Source organism: Haliotis rufescens, unplaced genomic scaffold (genome assembly GCF_023055435.1).
Source record: "Haliotis rufescens isolate VD_foot unplaced genomic scaffold, xgHalRufe1.0.p SCAF_2, whole genome shotgun sequence".
NCBI classification, from domain to species: Eukaryota; Metazoa; Mollusca; class Gastropoda; order Lepetellida; family Haliotidae; genus Haliotis; species Haliotis rufescens.
In genome coordinates this window covers 61824368-61850246 of record NW_025963890.1, presented here as the reverse complement: position 1 = coordinate 61850246, position 25879 = coordinate 61824368, and the positions used below count along the sequence as shown (strand labels likewise).

Here is a 25879-nt window from a genome sequence, read left to right as displayed (position 1 = left end):
AAAGGCCCCAACCAGAAGGCTACCCGATTGCCCACTATACATTATGCATCCTCTACACTTCAACAATGAAGTACAAATCCTACCACAGAATCAATACAAACTCATGTCCCCAATGTGTCACTTAGACAAATAGAGCGTCCATCCTCAAAGAAGTCTTGCCTCGACCTGGAGAAACAGAACCAAACCACCCTCTCGAGCTTTACGGCCATCAATAAATATGTCTCTGCCCATCCTGCTCCGAGCAATGTTACATTTAGACAGCACCTCATTCACCCTCCAGTTCAAACAGAAAATGTGTCCGCGGCCATTACAACACATACCTATTACCTCAAGGAATACATAATAGATGATTTGTGTGTTGTACATACATCAATCAGTTCCATCAATCCACAAGCTCACATGGAGCATGTTAGCACTGGATGATCAGCACACTACAACACAGAAACAGCTCTCATAAATGGTAGCTGGGAAGGTTTCTGGGGGCAAAGTTGAAAAATAGTTTCAGCCATGTAAATTTATGTCCGCCTACATCTTGCTGAGAAAGTGGGAATGTTCTTGTAATTTTCTTGAAATGACATCGCTATATAGTTGAAATAATGCTGATGCAACGTTAAATTTTAACTCACTCACTCTTGAAATGTCACTCGTCCTTCCTGTAATATACTTGTCATGGACTAAGATAATTGTGAACCCTGTGTTACTTCTCGTGGACTTGTGGACTTGTGATAACTGTGTATTCTGGACGTTACTTGATATGGACTTGCGACCTGTGATAACTGTGGATTCTGGATGTTACTTGATATGGACTTGCAGACTTGTGATAACTGTGGATTCTGGATATTACTTGTCGCGAGACTTGTGATAATTGCAGTCTGTAAATAAGTGAGTCTGGACCAGACAATCCAGTGATTGACATCATGAACATTGATCTCTACAACTGGGACATGCTGACATGCTGACATGCATCATCCAAATCAGCGAGTCTGACCACCCGATCCTGTTAGTCACCTCTTACGTAAAGCATTGGTTGCTGAAGACCAATTCTAACCCTGATCTTCATGGGGTCCCATAATAAACTGTGTCTCACACATCCATAATAGAGGATCCCAACCAACAGGAATAAAGGATTATACGAATGATGTAACAGATAATGTAATGACACTGTAAACTAATGATTTTTAAAAATTCTGTATATTTAGCACAGATGATAGGGCCTTTTTGTAGGCATTGTCAACCATAGGCATTATCAACCGTCAACAAACTCTACAATAAAATATCAACTCGTCTTCAAGAAACAAAAACTAGCATACCCACAATCAGATATTTAGACTTGCGACTTTAAATTAATAAAAAAATACAATTTAAAAATTTCATACATTGTAACAAAGTCCATCCCAAGTCGAGCAAATCATGACCTATATCCAGCTACTTGACAACGTGAACCGAAGCTTGTACTGTCTCTTTTTAAATCTAATTTTACTCTGACACTGACAGCTTGGTAACTGAGTTTCTGAACCCTGACATATACTCTCTGGCACCATTCTGTGCAGAACATCACCATCAATGTCACAACAGCAACACTGTCCTGTATCTTAACTCAAGGGAATGAGAACCCTCACCCTTTTCATACTTAGATTTAATGCCAAGGCAACAACAGATTCAAAGATGTAAGGATGCTGACTGCCAAGCACTATTCAGAAAAGCAAAGAACACTTGCAATCAAGTTCCCTTGGGGAACAATCATTTGACCTTGATAGGAGGGGTCAGGGACATAAAAAAAAGCAACCCAACTTAACTGTAATCCAACACAACAAAGAAGGAAGAAGTATTATTGGTCCATTTGTTTAAACACATAACTGCCTGATGCAAAAATAAGAGTTTGAAAAAGACCATTTCGAATTAGAGTGAGGCTTCAATTGACACTCTACCAATCAAAACCATTGGCGCCAACTTGGCCCACACCATGGGACTGTTAATTCATACTTTTATTTGTTACTCTGATGGAAAACAAAATTTGATCTGCAGAAGAAAGGAAATAATCCTCAATAAAAAATTCAACCCAAAATCAAAATGGTCTGCCAGCCTCAGATTCTCAACAAGCACAGTCAGTACCAGTACAACTGCTGGCTATTGCGGTATACATCAAATATATGCATCCCAAGAGTCTAGGTGATTGAAACTGAAAAGCAGTGTTGGGGTGAACCATGAACTTTAACAAAGATTCACTCCATATAGATTTATGACTTCAGATCAGATCTGAGAAAGGGCACCGTAATTCTTTCTCAGCATTAAAGGTTATTCGAAGGTTCTTTGGCTAAACATAATTACATTTAAGGACTCTACCATTTTTGAAACAAGAATCAGAGAGTGAAACACAAGGAATCATTGGAATGGAAGAACAGAAAATGTTTCCGAGTGAGTGAGTGAGTGAGTGAGTGAGTTTGGTTTTATGCCACTCTCAACAGTATTCCAGTTATATCAAAGTGTTCATACAGAAACAATAATGTATGAACAGGTGATGTTGCAAAGGAGCAAAAATATACATGTCATCTAAGTTCAACTAGATGAATCTACAAAACTGTCAGACACAATATTTCTGAGTTTGAGAAATTAATGGTCCTTGTACAGGACAATGTGCGATTATTTGCTGACATTTGATATTTGCACAAAAACAAAGTAGATGTAATGTGATACACTGTTTAAACAGCATTTTTTACATTAATAATTCAGATACCTAGAAAGGAGTTACAATGGTTCCAAGGTTGAACTGAGAATTGTGTAGAAAATACATCACCAACACAAACATTATACTGTCACAATGTCATGGATGATGGGTTTTGTTTGTTTGTTGTTTAACGCCGCACTCAGCAATATTCCAGCTATATGACGGCGGTCTGTAAAATAATCGAGTCTGGACCAGACAATCCAGTGATTGACATCATGAGCATCGATCCACGCAATTGGGATCGATGACATGTATCAACCAAGTCAGCGAGCCTGACCACCCGATCCCGTCAGTCGCCTCTTATGACAAGCATAGTCGCCTTTTACGGCAAGTATGGGTTGCTGAAGACCTATTCTACCCCGGAATCTTCACGGGTCCATGGATGATGGGTATTGCAACACAGCCTTCCAATTGTGGGTGTTCTTAATTTATTTTGAGAAGTATATAATCATCAACACAAACAGTATACTGTGAAGTAGCACTCTGGAAGCACTGCAAAGGAATATTGTTTACTACTCAAAAGAAGTTAAAGAAAAGCTGATCTTTTCATAAGACTACAGTTAAACTATCATGGCATGACGTAACTATATGAATAATTGGGCAAAAGACACAAAGAATGACTTTGCCCCATTATACATATGGAAACATAAACACGTCAACTCCAGAGATTAACCAGTCTCAATTATCTCCCGAAACAGATGAAATTAGATGTAAAAGCCAAAACAATGAATGGACCATCGAAAATCAGTGATGAGACCAGGTATTCGCGAAAGGGTAAGCTCTGTCCTTCTCTACCAGAAGCTCTGATCACGCAGACAATTCACATAAAAAAGCAAGCGTTCGTTGCACAACATGGCACTCAGCAATTCTTTTGCCAATACAACGGCAGCCAGTGAACAATCAAGTCTGGAAGGAATTAAACATGGACTTTTATCTTTACCAGTAAATGCATAACAAACATTTCAAATAAATCAACAATTCTTACCAGCATATACATATAATACAACAGGTTCTCTCACAGAGCCAAAACATCTATTAAATCATAACGAACAAGCAGAAAAATCTATTTGCACAAATACACCACAGAAACACTTTCACCTGGTAAGTGAAGCTTTATATTCATATATTCACAGAAAACAACTTGATGGCCAACATCAAACAAAGTGGAAAACCTCTTCACCTCATTTTGCCATATTCCCATCGTTTGCATTAAGTAAAGAAGAAGATGCCGCCGGATAGACCAAGCTGAGATATTGTCTTCTTATGTGACACAGTATTAAACCCATACACCAGGATAAATTCAATCCTGACCAGAAAATCATATTCAGTTATTGGCCTAACCCCGACAGCCCCCATCATCGAACAGCGCCCTCTAGCGATGGACTTCCACTGGCGATGTTTTAGTATCGCCATTGACCTCAATGGAATCAATAGAGATCTCGAGAAACAGCCTTCTTCTCAGCCCCATCCCCTCCAGTCTAGCGATAGATTTACGTCACATTCCGCATTACCAGCTCCCAACATTCATCAGCCTAACTCCGCAAGACATCATCCAATGCTTCAGCTATTTATTTCATAAACATGTAGTTTACACTCGATGACAAAATCAATTTTGCAATGACAGAGTTGGGAAATGAATAAATGGAGCAAATAAGCTTGGTGCGGTGGAGGTGGGGAGCGAGAATGGGAGACGACGATGTTGTGAATGTAGGAGGAGTTGATGGTGCTTCTGCATGATGTCTATAAAAGCAAAGTAAATACCTTCCTGCTGAATTGTTCCATGTTGATAAGAACACCACACAACCCGAAAAGGTCATGTTGTGCTAACCAAATGTTCTTCTTTAAGAAAATACTGACAAATCCATTCTCAATCAAGGCTGAATGAAGGGGGAAGAAATTAAATGAACCCGAATTAACAATTGTCATGATGAGAAAAAGATTCAGTTGACAAAACGATAATTTTCCTTCTCGTCCAAACAAGGCCACCATTGCAATTAAAGGTTAAAGGTTACCAACAGAACATGATCTTTCGCTCCGAATTATTCATGGCTCGATCGAAGACATCTGAAGATTTTGGAAACAGATGTAAAGAAAGACTTACTATGATTTCATCCAAAAGACCCTTTGTGTCATGGCACCAACTATATTAATGCCTTACAATCCTACATCAAAACATGTTTATCAATTCTTATTGTTGCAAAACTGCAGAAGCAGGTTAAATGAAGCATGATGAATGATTGATATAGGTATCCTATTACAATTATTCGAGGAGAGAGTAAAAGAGTTGGGTTTAACACTGCTTTCAACAGTATTCCAGGCTCGTAAGTTTGATGTAGGAGTGAGTGAGTGATTGAGTGAGTTAGTATGGTTTTACGCCGCTTTTAGCAATATTCCAGCAATATCACGGCGGGGGACACCAAAAATGGGCTTCACACATTGTACCCATGTCTGGAATCGAACCCGGGTCTTCGGTGTGACGAGCGAACGCTTTAACCACTAGGCTACCCGACCGCCCCTGATGTGGGAGTGAAGACCACAATGGTGAAAGTCTCAGACATTTACCACTTTGGTGAAACCCATAAGGACAGGTTTGGTTCTGACAAATCAAGAAACACAACTGAGGCGAACATGGATTCAAACCCATATTATTAACCCAGATTCTACACAGCCAGATGACTGGGCCACCCATGCCCCCAATCATTTGAGAAATACTTATTTATCACTACTTCTATGCATTTAAACCATTCATCTCTGTGCCTGCCCTTCTCAATATTATGTCCAGCACCTTCTTCACCAACTTATCAGCCTGACATACTCATTCACCAACACCTACAATGTGTCAGATAACCTTCACTATCTCTGCCTCACAATCATCCACAGTTCTAATCAAAGGAACCCAACACATAGACGTTCCTCCAACTAACCTACAGAACGTTGCTGAACATCCACCTCTAATCATCTGAGCTAGTGCATAATGCATGCCTTTGTCGGACACCTACTTCACAAAGGGGACTTTCAACTTAACCCATCTGCCTGCAAAACTATCAACCAACTACCATGCCTCAGACACTATGCTCAAGTCGGTCCAATACCCTTTCATTGGCAGTCCTAATTACTGATCACCATATTCTTTACCATTTCATCCAATGCCCCAAAAGTCAGATTGTCAATGAAGGGCATCTTTAACACAGTCACAATGTCCAGAAGAAGCCCTGCATTGACAGTCACAATGTCCACAAGAAGCCCTGCATTGACAGTCAGATTGTCCACAAGAAGCCCTGCATTGACAGTCAGATTGTCCACAAGACGCCCTGCATTGACAGTCAGATTGTCCACAAGAAGCCCTGCATTGACAGTCACAATATCCACAAGAAGCCCTGCATTGACAGTCAGATTGTCCACAAGAAGCCCTGCATTGACAGTCAGACTGTCCACAAGAAGCCCTGCATTGACAGTCAGATTGTCCACAAGACGCCCTGCATTGACAGTCAGATTGTCAAAACGATGCCCTACACTGACAGTCGGATTGTCCACAAGAAGCCCAACACTGACAGTCAGATTGTCCACAAGATGCCTCACAATGACAGTCAGATTGTCCACAAGAAGCCCTACACTGACGGTCAGATTGTCCACAAGATGCCTCACATTGACAGTCAGATTGTCCACAAGAAGCCCCACATTCACAGACTGGCTTTCCTCCAGGTACCCCAATATTGGTAGTCGGATTGACTGTCCATCCAATACCCAACCATTAACCTCGAAACAGAAAGAGCATCCACCCACCCCTCACTATGCCAGTAGATATCAAACCATCCCAACAAACCCTCATCAACTTTAATCCTCGACACAACAAATGAATGTCTTATATATAACCCACCACAGTCCAGCTCCTTTGTATGTCCAACCTTCGATCTGCCACTGCCATGCTACAGAAAGTCCCCCAAATGCCTAGTTCCCCATCCTCCACCCCCCTACCAGCCTCCCAGACATCCCTCCCCCATCACCCCTCCCGACCCACTCCATGTCAATGCTCACCATCCTGTGCAGCCCTTTTCCAGCCCTCTCGATCAATACCAAGGTTTTCCATTAGCCATTTCCGTAACCATTCCTGTCTGATCAAGACAAATGACCTGGCAGAGTTTGCAATGAACTAATGGTATATCGATGCAAACCACCTGAGAATCACAACAAGCTAATCAGGCCAATTTTGACTATGAGGCTACCTCCCCATGAAGCAACGACCCAAGTGGCTCCTCGAAATGATGTAGGTACACATCGATACCTGGTAAGGACCTCTGTATCTCACGATCAGCACACAAATCCTACACATCCCGATAACTGGATTTCAAAGACTCACAATATACACTCAGACTGACTGATTCATCTTAAAATAGTACCAGTTCACTGCAATGGTGTTTTTTAAAAGCTTGGCAACAGCCGGAGAGAAAAAAGAAGATTTTTTTTAAAAAGACAGCAACAACATTCATACATAATTCATTAATTTACAAAGAAAGTAATCATTACAAAGTGAACCCTACTTCAGAGAAAGATAAAAATTACAGGTGTTTCAGATTTGGTGATTTCAGGCAGATATCCATATTACTTACCAACCACCCACAGATCCTCAAGAATTTTAAATTAATTAATGATAAAGAGAAATTCATAATACAAATAGAAATGCTTATGAAATATCTAAAGGTTATCTGCCTCCAGCAAAAGCCCTTCCCATGATGCATATGTTGTTTGCATGCATGATTCAAAAAACCTTCTGGAAACCTTCATACTTCAAAATTATTTGCAATTATTCTACGTCCACGCAACATAAGCCAAGGGAAAGCCATTTCTAAACACAACACAGAGCCTGATCGAGGATTTTGCAAAATGGGGGGTTGTGTGCACATGATACCCAGGGGTGAGGGTGAGGACGTGGTTAACGTAAGATATCTGAAAAGAGGTGGATGTGCACCCTCTGCAACCCCGACCCTCTGGATCTGTCAGCGCCACAAGAGATACAATGTAAGCAGACAAACATCACAGAGAAACAGCGCGGTTTTACAAACTCACCAAGCTGATAAATCCTTGTGTATAATATCCTGCAGCAAATGAAACCCTCCACCCACAGTCCCCGCAGCTAGCTATGATGAATCCTGTCCCTGGCACGATGTTCAACTTATTTGCAATTCAAAAGCATTATCACTGCCACCACTGTGGGTTACCAGAGTAAGTCTTAAAAATGCTGCAAATAATATTGATTTGACAGGCTGACTTTTAAACAGTGTCTATGGTAACCGCAGAAGGGTAGAATGTCTCCTGTACTGGACTCAGGCTCATGTATATTTGATGCACTCACGACAAAGGTTCATCTGTAATAATTTTAAAACATAGACACAGGTTTACACAACCTCAACAGCTGCCATTTCATGGTAAGATTAAATATGAATTCACAAACAGTGGTATTGTTACTCAAACTCTGAAAATCTGCATCAGAGAAGTACATACATCACTGGCCTACCTCATTATACCATGCCATGATTCATAAATCTCTAATCCATACGACTTTTGATAGGGATACTGACATATTTCATACTGTTACAAAGCTTATACAGCTTAAGTGGACGGTGTATAAATTACTTATCATTTGTAATGATGCTGAAATCGGGTCAGTTCCAAGGCAATATTAAATGCTATTTGTTAGACAACTTCTCCCAGCGATCAGTCACATTTCGGCCCTGCCTGGACACTCATATGTTGAGTAGTATAATAAATACTATCACAAATGTCTGAATAAATACCATTCTAATGTCGAAATAATACCATCACAAACGTTCATTCAGTAAAGATATGGTAATTAACCTGCATGCTTATTAATCATATCATCAATTACATGAGACATATTAATGCACTTTCAAATCTAACAGTTCTTTGTTTTTTTCATGAACTGATAAATGGTAAAGGACCTGTCAAGTCGGATTTTAAATATGGCGATAACGTGAAACAAAGAGGTGAATCAAACACAATCATGCTCTTTTGAAAGGAGAGTGGACAAAATGGACAATCATGCAATGCCATCGATACGTGCTTGTACAAAAGACACGGCTGCAACTAAGGATTGACAATCCATTACAGCCCTATGTTTGTCCAATACATCTCCATGTGACAAATCGCCAAAATGGCTGCCACTGCCGTACTAAGTGGACTAGGCCCGGACTAAGACAGATGGGGCAAATACTTCTCCAATGTGCCAAGCTACCCAGTCCATGATCAGACTGTGCTGTAATTGAAGACAAAATCATAGGTTAGTGATGGCAATGTGCTGCTTAAGCTGAGTGGCCTCGTTATTCAACGACAATATCGTTGAGCAGGAACTTCTTCTGCCGTCGGCTATGGAAGCATTTACATACAGAATTCATCTTCCGTCATGGCTTTTTCATCTCCTTTCCAGCACAACGATGAATGTTAAGTCGCACATTATACAGTTGCATGGATTTGCCGAGGATGAAGAGATTGATTTTTCAATGATATGATGTTATTATTTTCGGTTTAAAAACAATAAACAAGATGACTCTGCCATTAGACATCACATACATTGAAGGCAGAAGAATAGGACGTTTGTCTCAAAATGACACTGGCACTTTCAAACTACATTTGTAAAAGATTGAATTTATGATGGAAAATGCTGGAAAATAACAATGCCTATTAGAGTAGTTGATACAGAATAGGGCTGGGACGGGTAACTTGGGTACTCGGGTCGGGTGGGTACTGAGTAGGACCCGGGTACCCACAGGGCTACCCGGACCCGGGGTTAGTCACGTGATATATTGTTTCATGACAAATATTCACTACATAACTACATGGTTACACAACAATTTTAAGTCTCTTATGTTCACATTTCTTAATGACTATGAACAAGTTCCTTCTGACTTATATATGTTTGAACAAAGCTAAAACATCAGTCAACTTCAGTGTATGCATGACCACATCGTTTTATACGTGTATCTAAATACATTCTGCCAGGGCTACTGTCAAACTATTCCCAATCAGACATTTTGTACAGGTCTATCTGTTGACACCAACAGTGGGTACTCGGGTAGGGTCGGGAAGTAGGGGTGTGGTTACCTGGGTAGTAAATTTGGACTCATCCCAACCCTAATACAGAAGTATGAATTAGTAGTTATCTTCAATGAAATCATTTGACTTTCTGAAGGAAATCATGCTGAGATGGTTGAACAAAGAACACTTACCACACAGAAAGCAGCACTTCTTGATTCTTCTCAGTGTCTAGTCTCAGACATTGTTTTTTGTGTTTGTTGTTTAATACTTGATATCAGTCTGTAATCAGACCAGACAATCCAGTGACTGACATCAAGAGTATTGATCTACACAACTAGGAGCAAGTCAGCAAGTCAGCAAACCTGACACCCAATCCTGTGAGTCACCTATTTCGACCAATTCTTGAACGGATGTTCACAATTAAGGGTTCAGACTTTGTCATACAAATTGTAGAGTCATGAGTGACGATCTGATCCACAGTGCTGCTATCTGCCATGCAGAGTTACTTACTACTACAGAGTTGCCTCCCTTATCAGGATCAGCTGGGTTTTAATCCCAGGCTCTAACAAACTTCTCAAAGACAATCGAAAATTGGCAGTCAAATCCAAAGGAAACAAAAGGTAAATTTTCATATCATTTTAAATATTTGGAAGATTCATGTGCTGCCTTTAACATTCCTGCAGTATAAGAAAGAAGAACTCTTTTTACCAGGCAGGTTGGTATCCAGGCATTATGACATCCATACACTATTAATGAGAGCTCATCGCTTATGTATCATGACTCACCATAGCATTCGTATCATCCCCCCCGTCAGGGATCCATCCACAATCAGGAACCAAGCCGACTATCCAACCCTATCACACCAAGTCACAGTTTCCGTTTTCAAGCTCCATAAACGATGTTTATTCAATAAGTGTGGAGTCTGTGTTCATCCAATGACCGACTGACCATGAGCTATTCTTGCCTGGTCAGGTGGACACAATTTCAATCAATAAACGTTTTCCTGACTAATTCTCAGCCACAATCAACCTCTCACCATCAACACTGCATCGGTGCGATGAGGCGTGCATCCTTTAACGGTATGTGATAGCAAGGTATGAAATAGTCTCTGGACCTGATCCGTTAATCGTCCCAAACATCTTGGAAAGGTGTGGCAATCATTGATTAGGCTTAATGGAGTTGTATACAAATGAAAACTTTTAAATCGTAATGAGTGAATCAGTTCAATGCCGCAGTGTACTGCGTCCAAGCATTTCAAGGCAGTTCCGTCATGTTTAATTGTTCCAGTGTCAGACACTGCCATAGTCTTGGGGGAGTAGGTTTAGTTATCATGCTACTTTAAATGTTACCTATTCTGCTTGGATATAGTGTCTCTTGATATCAAATATATCAACATAATTGATGAAAGTGGAAAAACTCTGAGGCTTGCCGACGTCATGGCAACCAATGATGTCACAATGGTCTGCAAAGCATTGGGATGCAATTTCATTGCAGCGTTATCTAAAATGTAGATATTGCTTGATGTCACCCAAGCCTTATCTCCTAAGCAGAATCCAATTTCAGGATATCTCAGATATAAGTTAGTACAGTTTGTATGCCATTTTTAGCAATATTCTTCACTTGAAGAAAAACTAGACATTCATGTTAAAGCTTAACGTGAATTTGACCAACGTGAATGAGTGAGTGAAGATCATAACTACCACATCACAGAGGCTGTAGAGCCTGATTCTGAGGGTCGGACACACATTTGGTCACAGAGTGACAATGTTCAGCCACCCAATCCCTTGTAAATGACATAATCTCTTGTAAAAGACAATTTCAAGCAATGTGAACCTATTCTCCCTAAAAATCTAAACTTGTGTTAATGTTCCACTTAAACTTCCTCATGTAAAAGTAAGTGCCAGCCCATCAGTGGAGGGGAATGATGTTCTTCAGCGATAGAAACTAACAGTTTTAGCCCACTAGTCCTTATAATGATAACATATAGCAAAACCCCTAAAAAGGGCAAATTTCTACTAGTCCATAGTGTACCTTAACTATTGGGCACTTTGGCAAGGACAACAGGACTAGTGCCAATTTCTAACACTGGTCTTGCTAGGTGGATGTGCACAACTTATCTCAGGCTATCTATCCCTGCATCTTTGCTACAAGCCAGGTCTAATGACTAACTGAAGCACGTCTAAACAACCTGTCATCACGTTTGGGAACCTTTCTCAATTGGTATTCAAAGACTCTAGCATGGCTTTACTAACTCCACTCATGGTGCAAAGATTGTCCAGCCCCAAACCTGTTATTACCTCTTGCTCATGTGTGATAATATTTTACTTACACCATGTTTATGTATGTAGTACAGTCATGATTCTGATAGTGGTAATTTAAACCTCAGTCAGCTACCTTTTTTTCTGGTAAGCTGACAATAGTCAACATATTTACACCAAAATGTATTATAAATACGAAAAAATGACTGGGCAACTTGACTCCACAATATTTTGGCACAGGCTATTCACCAACAAAAGCAACTGTATACCTTTTCATAATTGTAGTGATCCGGGTCATAAATGGTCTTCTGCAAACCATGGTTGTCACAGGCAACTAACAGGGATTGATGCATGGCATTGTATCCCATGCTCATGATGTCAATCACTGGATTATCTGGTCCAGACTTAATTACTCACAGATTACCATCATAATGCTGGAATATTGCTGAGAGCAGCAATAAACAACAAACAAGTAAAATATACCCAAAACAGACTTACATATTGTGGTGGTGAAGGTCACTGAGGACACAGATCTAAGCTGGTGTGACTGAGCTTGGGTTACACCTATGGGTACATGACATCCTCAACAATAACTGGCTGCGTCTATATCATAATGATATGTACATACTAAATCCTTTCGCACAGGCTCTCAAGAGAACTTTGACAGCTCTCTCATAATCAGGAAGGAAACAGTCAGTGGCTAACCTATATTATACACGAGAGTCTGAATCATTACATTTACATTAAAGAAACAAGTTATGTTTGTCTGTTGTTTAAAGCCACATGCAACAATATTCCAGATACATGACAGCAGTCTGTAATAATCCAGTCCGGACCTCACAGTCCAGTGATTGACATCATGAGAATCAATCTAAACAGTGGTATAGGATCACACCTCATTTAAACCTAATTGAGTCATAGTTTCCCATAGCAATAAAATAGATCTAAACATGTTAATAATACTGGATTGTTATTTGATTGGATTTTTTCTGGTATTATGAGAATCTGTCATCTTTCAAAACCATCTAATCCAATAAAAACAGAAACACTATCTTGACAGATGCAGAGTGCTTTGTTCCAAGGACTGTTTGGAACAAGGGTATCAAATTTGTCCAATCTGATTTCAAGCCTTATATTTGAATTCCCTTTTTTATTCTCAGGTGACAAATTGTCGTTTTCACCAAAGCAAATGGTGACTCATACTGGCTTTTCATTGGTCGGCTGAATTCTGACATGGAAAAAATGTAGACCCCATGACAGAAACCATTTCTTTACAGAGGCATCAAGCAAAACTATTGAAATGCAAACCAATAATTACCGTCTCCTCAAAATGCAAATTTCCCACAACCTTCAAAATACACCTGATTGAAAACCCAAAATGTTGTATTGACAGAATCATTTCAGCTGCAACAAAATTCATTGGCTGGAGATCGATGAAAAAAATATTGGTAGAAAGAGAAAACTGTGTGCGCTAATTCTATCACATCTTTGGTCTCACTATGGGGGACCAAATTTGATGTGACAGTTCAAAGCAGAAGATAGATGAGACTTGAAATCTATAATCGTGATTTCCGAAACGGCTGAGTTTTAATGCTAGCCACTTAGACTGAAGTCATTTCTAGCCACACAGTACCCAATAAACAAGTAAAACAATACATTAAGTGTGGAGATCATTTAATTACTATTGATCAGCTTGATATTTGCAGAAACAAGAAGGTTTCTGAATCAAAACAAGTGGCTTGGATCTAGATAAAAAATGTATGATGAAAGACAAAAGATTACATAAAGTACAGATGTGATGCATTCAGTTTAGTTGTTCAAGTGTATTGAGTGAGTGAGTGTGTGAGTGTGTGATTGTGATCATCAGTCAGCAATATACCAGCAACATCAAATCTTCATCCACACTGTTTGTAAACTATAAGTGAGTGAGTGAGTAGGGTTTAATGCCGCTTTTAACAGTATTCCAGTAATATCACGGCGTGTCAGCTTAATGTGGGAGGAAAGCCTGAAGTGATGCAGGTCTCAGACGTTTACCACTTCGGTGAAACCCACGACCACTGGTATGGTGCTGACAAACCTAGAAACATAATCGGGGCGAACCGGGATTCGAACCCACAATCATAGGTTTCTGGCGTGTCCAAGGGATGCAACTCTGCACAGGGAATCGCGGCGCCTTAGACGACTGGGCCACCCGTGCCCCTTGTAAACTATAAGACCAAAAGATGTCCCTCATTCTAACCAGAAGGATACTCCTTGTAGTCCACTGTAACACAAAGAGGGGGACATGGAACCTGTTCAACCTCAGAATCAGAAACTAAAGATTGTTTTGTTTTCTGTTTCAACTCTGTTTCCATACTTCAGATTCTGCTTGTTTGTTTGTTTTTTATCGCCACATTAAGCAATATTCCTGGGTATATGATGGCGGTTTGACCAGACAATCTAGTGATGGATACCATGAGCATCGATTTTCAAAACTGGGATACAATGAAATGCATGCATCATGTCAGGCGAGTCTGACCACCGATCCTGACAGACACCTCCTATGGCAAGCATGGGTTGCTGAAGACCTATTCTAACCCAGATCTTCACAGGGCCTTCAAATTCTGAGTGAGTGAGCTTGACTTGAACGTTATTTCAGTTATATCATGGTGTGTCAGATGTAGGAAAACCAAAGTGTTTACCACTTTAGTGAAACTGCAAGCTTGGGTGAAAATGGGATTCAAACCCCTGATCATTGGTTATTGGCACAGAGAATTGTAGCACCTTATACAACTGGGCCACCCATGACCCCTGCCGAGTTCACAGCTCTCGTTGACATGAATACATGATTTCTTTCAGTTCAGTGAAAATCTTATGTAATCATTTACATGGACTTCACAATCAAGCAGCAAACCAAACCAGACCGGCAGATTTCAACACAGGCAGATAAATAACATGCTATATGTACAGCGAGCACATGGATCACTGTCCCGTGCCGGTATAGTCCCATGAATTGAGAAAAGATATTATCTGTCCAGGCCTAAAGCCTATCTTGGAGAAAATGCCAGAGAATGTCTATAGAAAAAAAACGAGGCATGCTGATAAAGATGTGCCACTGATAATAACACAATTATACCGTGAGCTAATTACATTACCTGCAGGCCGGGTGCCGCAATGACTGAATGAGTCCAGTTTTCCTCTATCAAATCATAGCCACTCGGCAACAATCACACCGGGCTGCAACCCCCTGTTGCATGACATCAGTTGGCGTCTGCTCCAGAGTAGTTGTGACCCCAATGTTTACTAGGTACAACATTCATACTTTTACACCTCAGGTTCTACTTGTCTTTATACTATTTAAAATGTTCTCCATTGTTTACATGTATTCTTATCCAAAAATAAACAGACCACCAGGATGAATCAATCCCAAGGCAAGAATCTTCACACACCTCACATTTTGAACAGCTGCAATCACATATCTACAAAGGTCTACACCCAATACATATTCTGAAATACTTCATCATATGTCCGTCATATTTCTGCATCATAAACACATTTTAAAGTGGCCCAGTCGTCTAAGGCACTGCAATTAGTTTTAGTCCTTTTGGGTATGCAAGAAAATTTGATCGTTGGTTAAAATCCCAGTTTGTCCTGATTATGTTTCTAGGTATTTCAGCACCATGCCCATGCTGGTGGGTTTCTCCTAAACATCTAAGACCTGTATCACTCAGGCTTTCCTCTCACATAAGCTGACATGCCATGATATACTGGGCAAAGCAGCACTATACTAAACTCACTCGCTCACACTTCGAAATTTTCTATTTTTACTTGAAACATTTCTATTTAAGGGTCATATTTCTTAGTCTGTCATAGACTAAAATATAGTCCATGAAACCATTTTATTACATAATACGTTTCTCTCTTCTATCATGTTTCCTGATGTGGAATAGAGCTGGCTAGACTTGTTTTAATCTAGATTGGTGTTGTTTTCATAGAAACATATATTCCACAGTCATTATGCAGGACCAAGTCTATCACTGCCACGTCATATGGTACCACTGCTTGATTGGACATGGGCTGATTCAGGATATATCTGAAGTACAAGCCACAGTGTCCCATGCCTCTTGGTAATGGCCATACTATCAACAGTAGGCTGCAGGTGTAACATGTTATTTTCAAATTTATGAGACAGCCTTCCACAGATCTGAAGCAGCTAACAGTGCAGCCCCCACTACAATCTAACATTACACATATTGTTTAGTCCAAGTCGTACACCAGGGGGTGCCAGATTTTGTTTGAAGAAATGCTGGAGGACTTTGTTTAGCTGACAAGTTCTGTTACTCACCACATCCTACAGTAAGTTCATGTTCCTGATGGGCCGAATGTGAAGACTTCACACTTAAGATTCGCCATAATTGACAAAATATTTTCTTTCATCATCCTGGAATAACATTCCTTTAGTCTGCCTCAAGATAAATGGAAACCAAAAACTTTCAAGATGAATTGTTATTTTGGGTAAGTGACAATGACATCATCATATTTTACAAACATCGAAACGACTGATTTGACCTTGGTTAATCTTGACCAACACCTTTTCACAGCCAGACACCATGATTGAGATGGCACATATTTTTAAAGTTTAAATTTTCACAGCAAGTGAGTGAGTGAGTAGGGTTTTACGCCGCTTTTAGCAATATTCTAGCAATATCACGGCAGAGGACACCGGAAATGGGCTTCACACATTGTACCCATGTCGGGAATCGAACCTGGGTCTTTGGTGTGATGAGCGAATGCTTTAACCACTTGGATATACCCCACCGCCCCTCAGAACAAGTGAAACCACACCCTGTTCATGATGTCATGACCTTCACCCCGATTCATCAAGTCATCTCTTACGACAAGTGTAGGTTGTGAAGACCTAGCTAATCTAATCCTGAAATCATAAAGAATACACTTCACACATAACCCTCATATGGGGAATGAATCCATGATCTTTGACCACTTATCCACTCGCGTACCCCACAGCCCTTGACTGTAGAGAACACCAATAGGTTAACGATAATGTCATCATAATTATTTCAAATGAAACGATCAAAGAATTGCAAGATATGCTTTGTTTTTAATAATCAAGCCCATCATCTTAAAATTAATGTTTCCTCAGTATCAGTGATTTCTGAACGATTGTAATTTAGATTGCCTGAGACACAAGACTAGGTTGACCTTTAGGTGCATTAATGGCTCAGTGGGGAGAAATATTATCAGTATAAATAGTGTGCTTCAAAATGCTAAAGGTATGTGATATAGGGATGACATGGGGACATCTCTACTTACTTCATTGTCTTCCATAAGAACAGGAAGATAGAAAAAGACGTAACAGTCTTCAGGATGACGTTTGTAAATAATAGGAGAGTTATGGATTAACTTGGTCAGGGAAAATAATCTACAATTACAGTTGGCAAATTTTAATATTCTAATTTGGTGAGTTACTTTAATTGAAACCCTAACAAGACAAATACAAGACCCTTTATCAAATTCCAGCAAGGATTAAACCTTGTAATTGCAGCTCAATTTGAAGGCCAAAGAACAAAGAGTAGCTCTAACTTCGAAATTCAAATGCAATAAAATATAATATTAAAGTCCACATTTAAAAAGGTCACTAGAACTAAGAAACAAGCATATATATATTTTTAATAAGATGATTTTTTGTTGAAAAAAACTTAAGCAACCATGAGTGATAAAAATGTTTATCTTGCATGATGCTTTAACATTACAGTTTGAACACAGCAATGTACCTACCCCACAGAGAAGCTACAAAGCAGCGTTTTATCCATGTTATATATTACTTTCTCCCTTGCAGATGTCCTTTAGAGATGGAGTAACGGCCAAGCTAAAGATACTTGCCAGCCTGTTATAGGACGATAGCTTAAAGCATTGTATAAATCAATCATATCACTTGTATTTATTATGGCCAGTGCATAGGATGGCCTGAAGCCATGGTATATGAAAGACATATTGCTTCTATTTATTCCTGTCCATTGTGATACGAGGATGGTTTCAGGTAATAACATTGGTAGTATAGTTTTTATTCACAGTAGATAGCATTTTTGCATGAAGAATGACCAAATGTACTCAAGCACATGAATCTGTCACTGTTAATCACAAAGAGATGTTTCAGAAAGGTGATTCAAATGCAAGCAGGGCAAAAGGGAGACAACTCTCTGAAAATTGTGTCTAGTTTCATAGATAAACATTAAAAAAAAGACAAAACATTTCAGCTTCCACGAAAACTGCCAAATCTGCCAAAATGCACGTACAGCTTTTCTTCACTCAAAAACCCATCCAATTCCTTTTTCACACCACACAAACCACATTCAAGTCTCAGCAGTTCACAAAATGCTGTGATATCACTTCTAAATAAGCGCTGGCAATATATACCAATCATGAAGCCGGCGGCAATCTGCAGGTGGAAGCCGTGATAAGACAGGTTTCAGACTGGGGAATTACAGACAGATACTGCATACTTTAGTGTTATTACTGCATTGACTACGGTACCGACGGCCGGGTAATAGGATCTAAAGTAAGTGTGATAGTCTCACAGAAAATGACCGGGCTGGATAACATGGAATTGAAGGATTTCTTCTTATCTCCCATTAGCCAACATAATTCAGTGTTGCTGGGAGTTCCAGCTCATCTCCTAGTGTGGTCTGAGCTTTTTACTGCAGCACCGACGCCTACTACTTGCTTCTGCTACTCGGATCATATTTCAATTTTCATTACACTGCTGAATAATTAGTCATGAATAACTTGAGCAATAAAGGGGAACATGAGTCTGAGTGTCTACCCAATTCTTACATTGAGTATATGTATACAATATCATTGGCATTACCATTAGTTTTCATTTTTGTATTTAGAATTTATTTGAATCATCCTAGTGTTATGTTTTTGGTTTTTGGTTTGTTGTTTAACGCCGCACCCAGCAATATTCCAGCTATATGACGGCGGTCTGTAAATAATCGAGTCTGGGCTGGATAATCCAGTGATTAATATCATGAGCATCGATCAACGCAATTGGGATCGATGACATGCATCAACCAAGTCAGCGAGTCTGACCACCCGATCCCGTTAGTCGCCTTTTACGACAAGCATAGTCGCCTTTTATGGCAAGTATGGGTTGCTGAAGACCTATTCTACCCCGGATCTTCACGGGTCATCCTAGTGTTATGTAATTACTAGTGATGGGTATTGGCCTGACTTTTTAATTGTAATATATGGCAATAATGATTCATGAGTATTTCAAATCATGGTATACTGGTACACATTGTCAATATTTACATGCTGTTTGAGGTAGAATGAAGTGTCATTGCTGGGAGGCATATACGGTTCCATAATGTACTAACAAGACAACTACTGCTGGGAATATCAACAGATAAATAAAGAGACATACTTTAAAACTAAAGAAACAAACTTTGAAACTGATTAAGTAAAGTTTAATTTCATCAATTTCCTTTCCAACTCAAATGTTCAGATTAACAGGGTATTACTGTACTACCAGATAAAAACGCTTGATCTCTGAAACTGCTGAGTAAGCAAAGTTGAATTAGTCACAGGACACAGCTTACTGCTGATCAGTCATGTACATTACCTGACTGTAATGTTTCAGGCTCTGCGGCCCACCTGTGTTAAATCATGCATCTGTTTAACTGCAAACATCAACCGTAAACAGTGCTTACGTAGTCTTTAGTGTCACTGTTTGCTGTATCAACTAACAAGCATTATTTCCATCTGGGAAAACAATATCATTAATCGGTAAATGACACCATGAAGCTCGACGTCTCATCTTCATATTCTCCATCAACAATTTGCATGGATCGCTAACCATTCAAATTTTATCACAGACCCTTCATCAAAGCGAGTGCTTGATGCCAGATTAATACAAGAGATGAATGCGATCACGTCAGTGTTAATAACTTCATCTAGATGATTATTTCTTAAATCTCAGCTTTTTGACAACATTGTGATTAAGTGACACAATTAAAGGATGGGAGATGGCCCTGCAGATATGCTTAGGCTTGCTACACAAGGCATGTATTTCATTTCCATCACATGTTCAATTTGTGAAGTCCATTGTGTGTACACTGGCTGACATTGCTGTAAATGAGTATGGTGTTACGCCGCTTTTAGCAATATTCCAACAACATCATCATGAAATGTGCTTAACACATTGTACCTATATCAGAAATCGAATCCAGGTTTTCGGCGTGACAAGCGAACACTTTAACCACTAGGCTACCTGACCGCTCCGACATTGCTTTAAACCATCATGATGACGTCATGCTATTATTATTGCAAGGGATTCTGAGCAATTACTTCACTGGTCATTCGGACCGTGCATCTTGTGCAAATAAAACTGGTGCAACTGTAGGTCTTTTTGAGAGAAATTATATATCAACTATTATATGGTCTAAGTCAGACAAACCACTCGAATACGTTGATTCTCATGATTTTCCATTATGTAATAAGTGTTATAGTGACACAAAACCTCACAAGAATGTTCTCATGTTCAGAGGTATGGCACCTTGTCGAGACAAGAAAAAACATATTAGTCTTCCCCATTAATCTAGTTATTATTTAAAAGACTACTCAAGTCTAACACTGGATTTCTGTTTGTTAACGCCGCAATATTCCAGCTGTTTAACATAGCAATATTCCAGCTGTATGACGGCAGCCTGTAAATAGTGTGGACCAGACAATCCAGTGATCAACATCATGAACAACTACACAACTGGGATATGATGACATGCATTAACAAAGTCAGCAAGTCTGACCACCCGATACTGTAAGTTGCCTCTTACGACAAGCATAGTCGCCCGTTAAGACAAGCATGAGTTGCCGAAGACCTACTCTAACCCAGAACCTCATGTGACTCATGCTGTACTGTGGGTAAAATACTTGTGATGTTTGTGATGAGTTGAGCAGCACATTCCATAGGGCTACCTCCCAACACTTTAAGAACATTTAATCACAAGTGACTGAATTTGTTTGAACATCATTTCAGTTATATCCCAGCATATTGTGTGAGGAAAGCCTAAAAGGATGCAGGTTTTAAAAGCTTACCATCTTGGTAAAAACCACAAGTTTGAGTTTGGTTCTGACAAATGAAGAATCATAATCAGACTCCGAGGACAGTTGCTTCTCACCTTCAACACAACGTCATCTTCAACACAACGTCATCTTCAACACAACATCATCCTCAACACATCATCCTACAACACAACATCTTCAACACAACATCATCATGAACTGTATTCTCAGCCACAAATCCTCCAGACCAAAGGGAAAACTCAAAATCACAGTCTTCTGTTTTCCGATAGGATCAGATTCATATCTCTTCCCACCTTGTTCGATCAAAGCCTGCCGATAACTAATCCTCAAGAAACAGAGCAAGTCACCATGACAGCTTCTCAATACCTGAGCAAAGAGACCCACTCGAGTCCAAGCACAGCTTCCCAAGAATGACGAACTCGCAGTACACCTGGTTACAAATCTTCATTAACGACGTCACAGTAATCCCAAGTGTCGTGAAGCGTCTCCTGCTATGTAGCACTTGACGAGGCAGGGACAGACATCAGTGTGGTGGAGTGACAGTGTTCACAGATCGTTGCAAGTGCCGCAGGTAAATCACTCCCATGATGCAGTGCAGGGAGGTGCACCGAGTGCAGAAGACCCAATCCCTTTGATTTCCAATATTCCGGTCAATCCATATTACTTTGGAAATAATGAATGGCTGGCTCTGTATGCTCCCAGTGTTCAATGATGTAGCTCCCATAGGAGTGGCCACATGATCTCAGAAACCATGGCTCACAATCTCTTCTTCTCAATCCATCACAAAGAAAGGTCAAAAAGAAAGACCTTCAAACCACTTGACAATTAGCCTTAAATCCTTAAACAAATTCCCCTTGATCCAATATTTCTGAAACTTATTTAGTCACAACAAAAAATATGTCTTCAACAGAATAGCCACATTTTTGTGAAAAAATCAATTATATCGTGTTGATTTTAATGAAAGGAGATATACAGTAATAGCTTGTCCAAGTTGGCTTATGTTTAAGATATCAAGACAAAATTCTTTTTCAAGTTGGCTCAATTCAGATACATGATCTTTGTCTACACATATTCTATTTCGATCTAAAATATTAAACAAAATCAAGACAGATAAATCCTAAGTCAAAAGTAGGTATATTCTATCATATCCATCTTGACTGCAACCTCGTATCTGCATATAACATCATACCGAATCAAGATATATTGGTTGCTGCTGCAAACTGTAATTCACTTTCGTACAGTCTTGAGTCATACTCGTAATAAATAGGGAAGATTTTCAGTCGAAGGAGCCGTTAATTTCCTTGAATGCATTACTGAGTGGCACCCCTATGACCAGAGCCGGGTCTAGACAGCAATCATGCTATGCCATTGCTAGTCGGCCTGTCAAATAATGCATTTAAATCTGGGGAGGAAAATGTGGGTAATCTATATTTCCCTGTACCTCCAAGATGGCTGGCACCATCGGTAATCACACTGTTGGACACTGGTCTCTTGCATGACGACCATATTGTTAACATACAATCATTTCATATACATTTTATTCCTTCAAGATAGAAAAGCTTTCACTTGGTAAGATATTCCATACAAGTGCTTCCAGGAAGGTAGGGAAAAGCTTTCACTTGGTAAGATATTCCATACAAGTGCTTCCAGGAAGGTATAGAAAAGCTTTCACTTGGTAAGATATATTCCACACAACTGACTCCAGAAAGGTAGAGAAAAGCTTTCACTTGGTTGGGTATTCCACACAACTAACTACAGGAAGGCACAGAAGTAACCATGCAAATGTGACTGATTACAGTATACTATCATTATTCATAGGTTTTCTAGGTATTCATATGAATAACATAATCAGGGCATCAGGCACGTGGGTGATAGATCTTATATCATCGTTTTATCCAGATATAGATATTTACATCAACATCTTGCATCTTTCACATTTACAAACCGTTTACATCCTTTTCAAAACTGCAGAATATTTCTTCACCATCAATTATCAAAACTTGAAACTTGATTTCCCATGACACATATTCCAGAATCCAATCTTGAAGCATTCATCCATTTTCCACATTTAACAAAATCAGCAGAAAACATTAATCATCCTTCTATAATTAACAAGAGTCCATGACCTTTGTTGAACGACAGAACCATCTGCAAACAACATCTTGATTAAGGTGTACTATCCTGACACGAACATGGCCACAACACCTCATTACCTGCAAGCAGGGTTTGCTCCTGTCTCTTCTACCAGCTGACAAACTGGCAAGCAGGATCCTTCTCTCAAACACATCATCCAGGTCCTGAAGGACCTAATCTTACCTCTGGTTAATGCTTCTCAGTTCCCTGGAGAAGAACAACAGACTCCTGCCTTGTAAGAAATCGAAGCTAGGGCAAATATACATAAATCAAAATGGAGATATTTGCAGTGGAAGTTGAGCAGGGCATGGCTTGAGAGCAATTCGGTGGCAGGAGAGTGGCATGGGTTGCAGATGAAAATATACAAATATTTGTCAACGATCTGTTGGTAGTCTCTGCACAGCACCTATGGAGTTAATTACAAAGAGGTCTTGTTGGTGGAAATCTGTGTTAGGTTAAAAGCTTGTTATTGTTAGAGAGATAAGAGAGCCAGTATTTGTAAACTGGTCCCCGTCTTGAGAGAATAATTCATCAACAAGCTTCAGGTGGTCCAAATAACCAAATCAACTAATGCCTTTCATTTTACATAAGATAACCATTTGTATGTATTTCTTGAAAATTATTTGTCAGTTCTTTGATAACATAGTTTTTCTGCTTAATTAATTGTCCCATTGGCAATGGTTCAGTTGGGTGTTTCTTCCACTTTTCTTAACTCTTGTTTTTCAAAGGCAGCACCAATCATTCAATCCCAATGTGGAAGGAAGCTGTCAAGATGCTTGGTGCTGTTTTCCTTTTATGTTCCATTTTGAAAACAAAAACCTTTCGGGTGTGACATTTGTTTGAAAGCTGTGTAAAAGCACAAAATGGCTTTTAAAGCAATTTGATCTGAGTGGAACTCAATATATTTCACTACCTGATATTTAGGACAACATAAGTTCTATTTTCTTTTTGCAAAACCAACATTTCAAATTTATGGCTAATGGTACATACATCAGATCGATTTCATTTCAAGAAAGTGTTATTTCAACTCTTTGAAAAACTTTTGCGAAAATATATGACCTGTATAACAACAAGTCATAAACATTCAAATATGTTTAACAAAAAAAAACAAGTTACATCACAAAAAATGTTGTTACACCATTCTAACTGAGTAACAGCAACTGAACAGTATATGATATTGAAATAATCTATAAAGATCAGAGATCTAATCATTTTATAACCTACAGCAGTAACAGTTTCCTCACATTTTGACAAAGATAATAAAATATTCATACAAGCTGATGAGATTTTATCTGAAATACCTTGCGAGGCCAGCGCTAGCCATGAGGAGAGATCACTTTTCTTTCCTGAAAATGAGTTAGACGTTTGATTACTCCATGAGCTAAGAAAACATCTTCAACATCATCTAATAACTTTCAACACCAACATCACAATCTGACCTAATTTGCCGACGAAACCACAAAACTTCCTTGAGTGCTTTTTGCAGCAGTTTCAACAAATTACATCAACCCGGTTCTAGCATTGGGAAAAATGCAGTTACATACATTTGTCATAAACTAAACTCTGACACCTCAACCATGATGTCATCGTTTAAGAAATCAACAAGGAAGCAAAAATACCCTTGCAGCCTCAGAGCTCCGGGATCCCTGTGGTAGCGATAATTAACTAGTTTTTGTCTCGCAGCAGAATATATCGTGGAGGAAGAGAAAAGCGCAAGAAGCACTAGATGCAAATACATACAGCAATGATAGTCTTCTATACTAACCTGTCTTTTGCCAAGTGCCAATGTCGCATAAATATGGAGGTGGTAATCCCGAGCAAGGCAGCTAGATTATTCAGTCTATCATGGCAGCTAGATACACAGCGATGTGAATCTATTTTGCCCTCATCTTATCACTGTTTCATAGGAATGCTAAAAATCAATAGCCCAGACTGTTTGGTATGCCTAGGCATCGATGCTAGCCAACTACAACCATAGCCTGATTACTGGGGAAGGCAAGGCGATACATTGATTATGAAAATATAATCGCCACAAAACTTGTCCCTGGTGCCGTAAATACTTCTAAGTGGCCTGTCTGTTGGGAGGCTGCGAGGCGGAAATCATGGCTTCTTATCGTGCATGTCATCTCCTGTCCCGTGCTTTCATTGAGGAGAGGGGAATTACTGGACGTGTCACTAGCAAACTCGGACTCCAACTGTCAATATTCTCTCACTAAAACTTGCTCCAACTTAATCTGCTATTTCAGCCAGGATTTTTGGACCATCACTGTAAATTTTAAGCTTCCATTTTGGGGAGGATATTGTGTCCAGAATGGAAGCTTCCATCGGGCTGGGAGAGGATTTATGCCAAGCATTCTCAACCAATAATAAGATACTTGATGAAGAAAGTTTAGACTTCAGATTTAGACTTGATCTTCTCGTCATCTGTGCTTGGTTGACTTTGGAAGTTTCTCTGAATAAATACTTTCACTAACAAGAAAGAATGTGTCGGTTATGGTATTAGAGACCATGGTCAACAAAAAACAACATTCCACAGCTTTGAATCAGACAAAATATTTACAAAAATGGATTCAAACAATACTGAACGAGATAAAGCTTTCATACCTCTCTTTTCAACATTCCAGCAATTTCA

At 39.5% G+C, this 25879-nt stretch overlaps 1 protein-coding gene across 7 annotated transcripts in view; it reads right to left on the bottom strand.

Annotated features, from left to right (window-relative positions):
• The window catches only part of LOC124142441 (tyrosine-protein phosphatase Lar-like), a 483544-nt gene that overhangs the window by 257235 nt on the left and 200430 nt on the right, over nt 1-25879 (bottom strand). Inside the window, exons 1-2 of one of the 7 annotated variants that reach the window (XM_046511001.2) lie at nt 25013-25159; nt 24549-24593 (exon numbers count right to left, since the gene is read on the bottom strand). The exons of 5 other annotated variants lie outside the window; for them this stretch is intronic. The gene's annotated coding sequence lies outside the window, so the exon portion shown is untranslated. Of the gene's footprint in view, nt 1-12531; nt 12650-24548; nt 24594-25012; nt 25160-25879 lie in introns of those variants that run through there. One more of the 7 variants, XM_046510983.2, reaches the window with a different exon arrangement.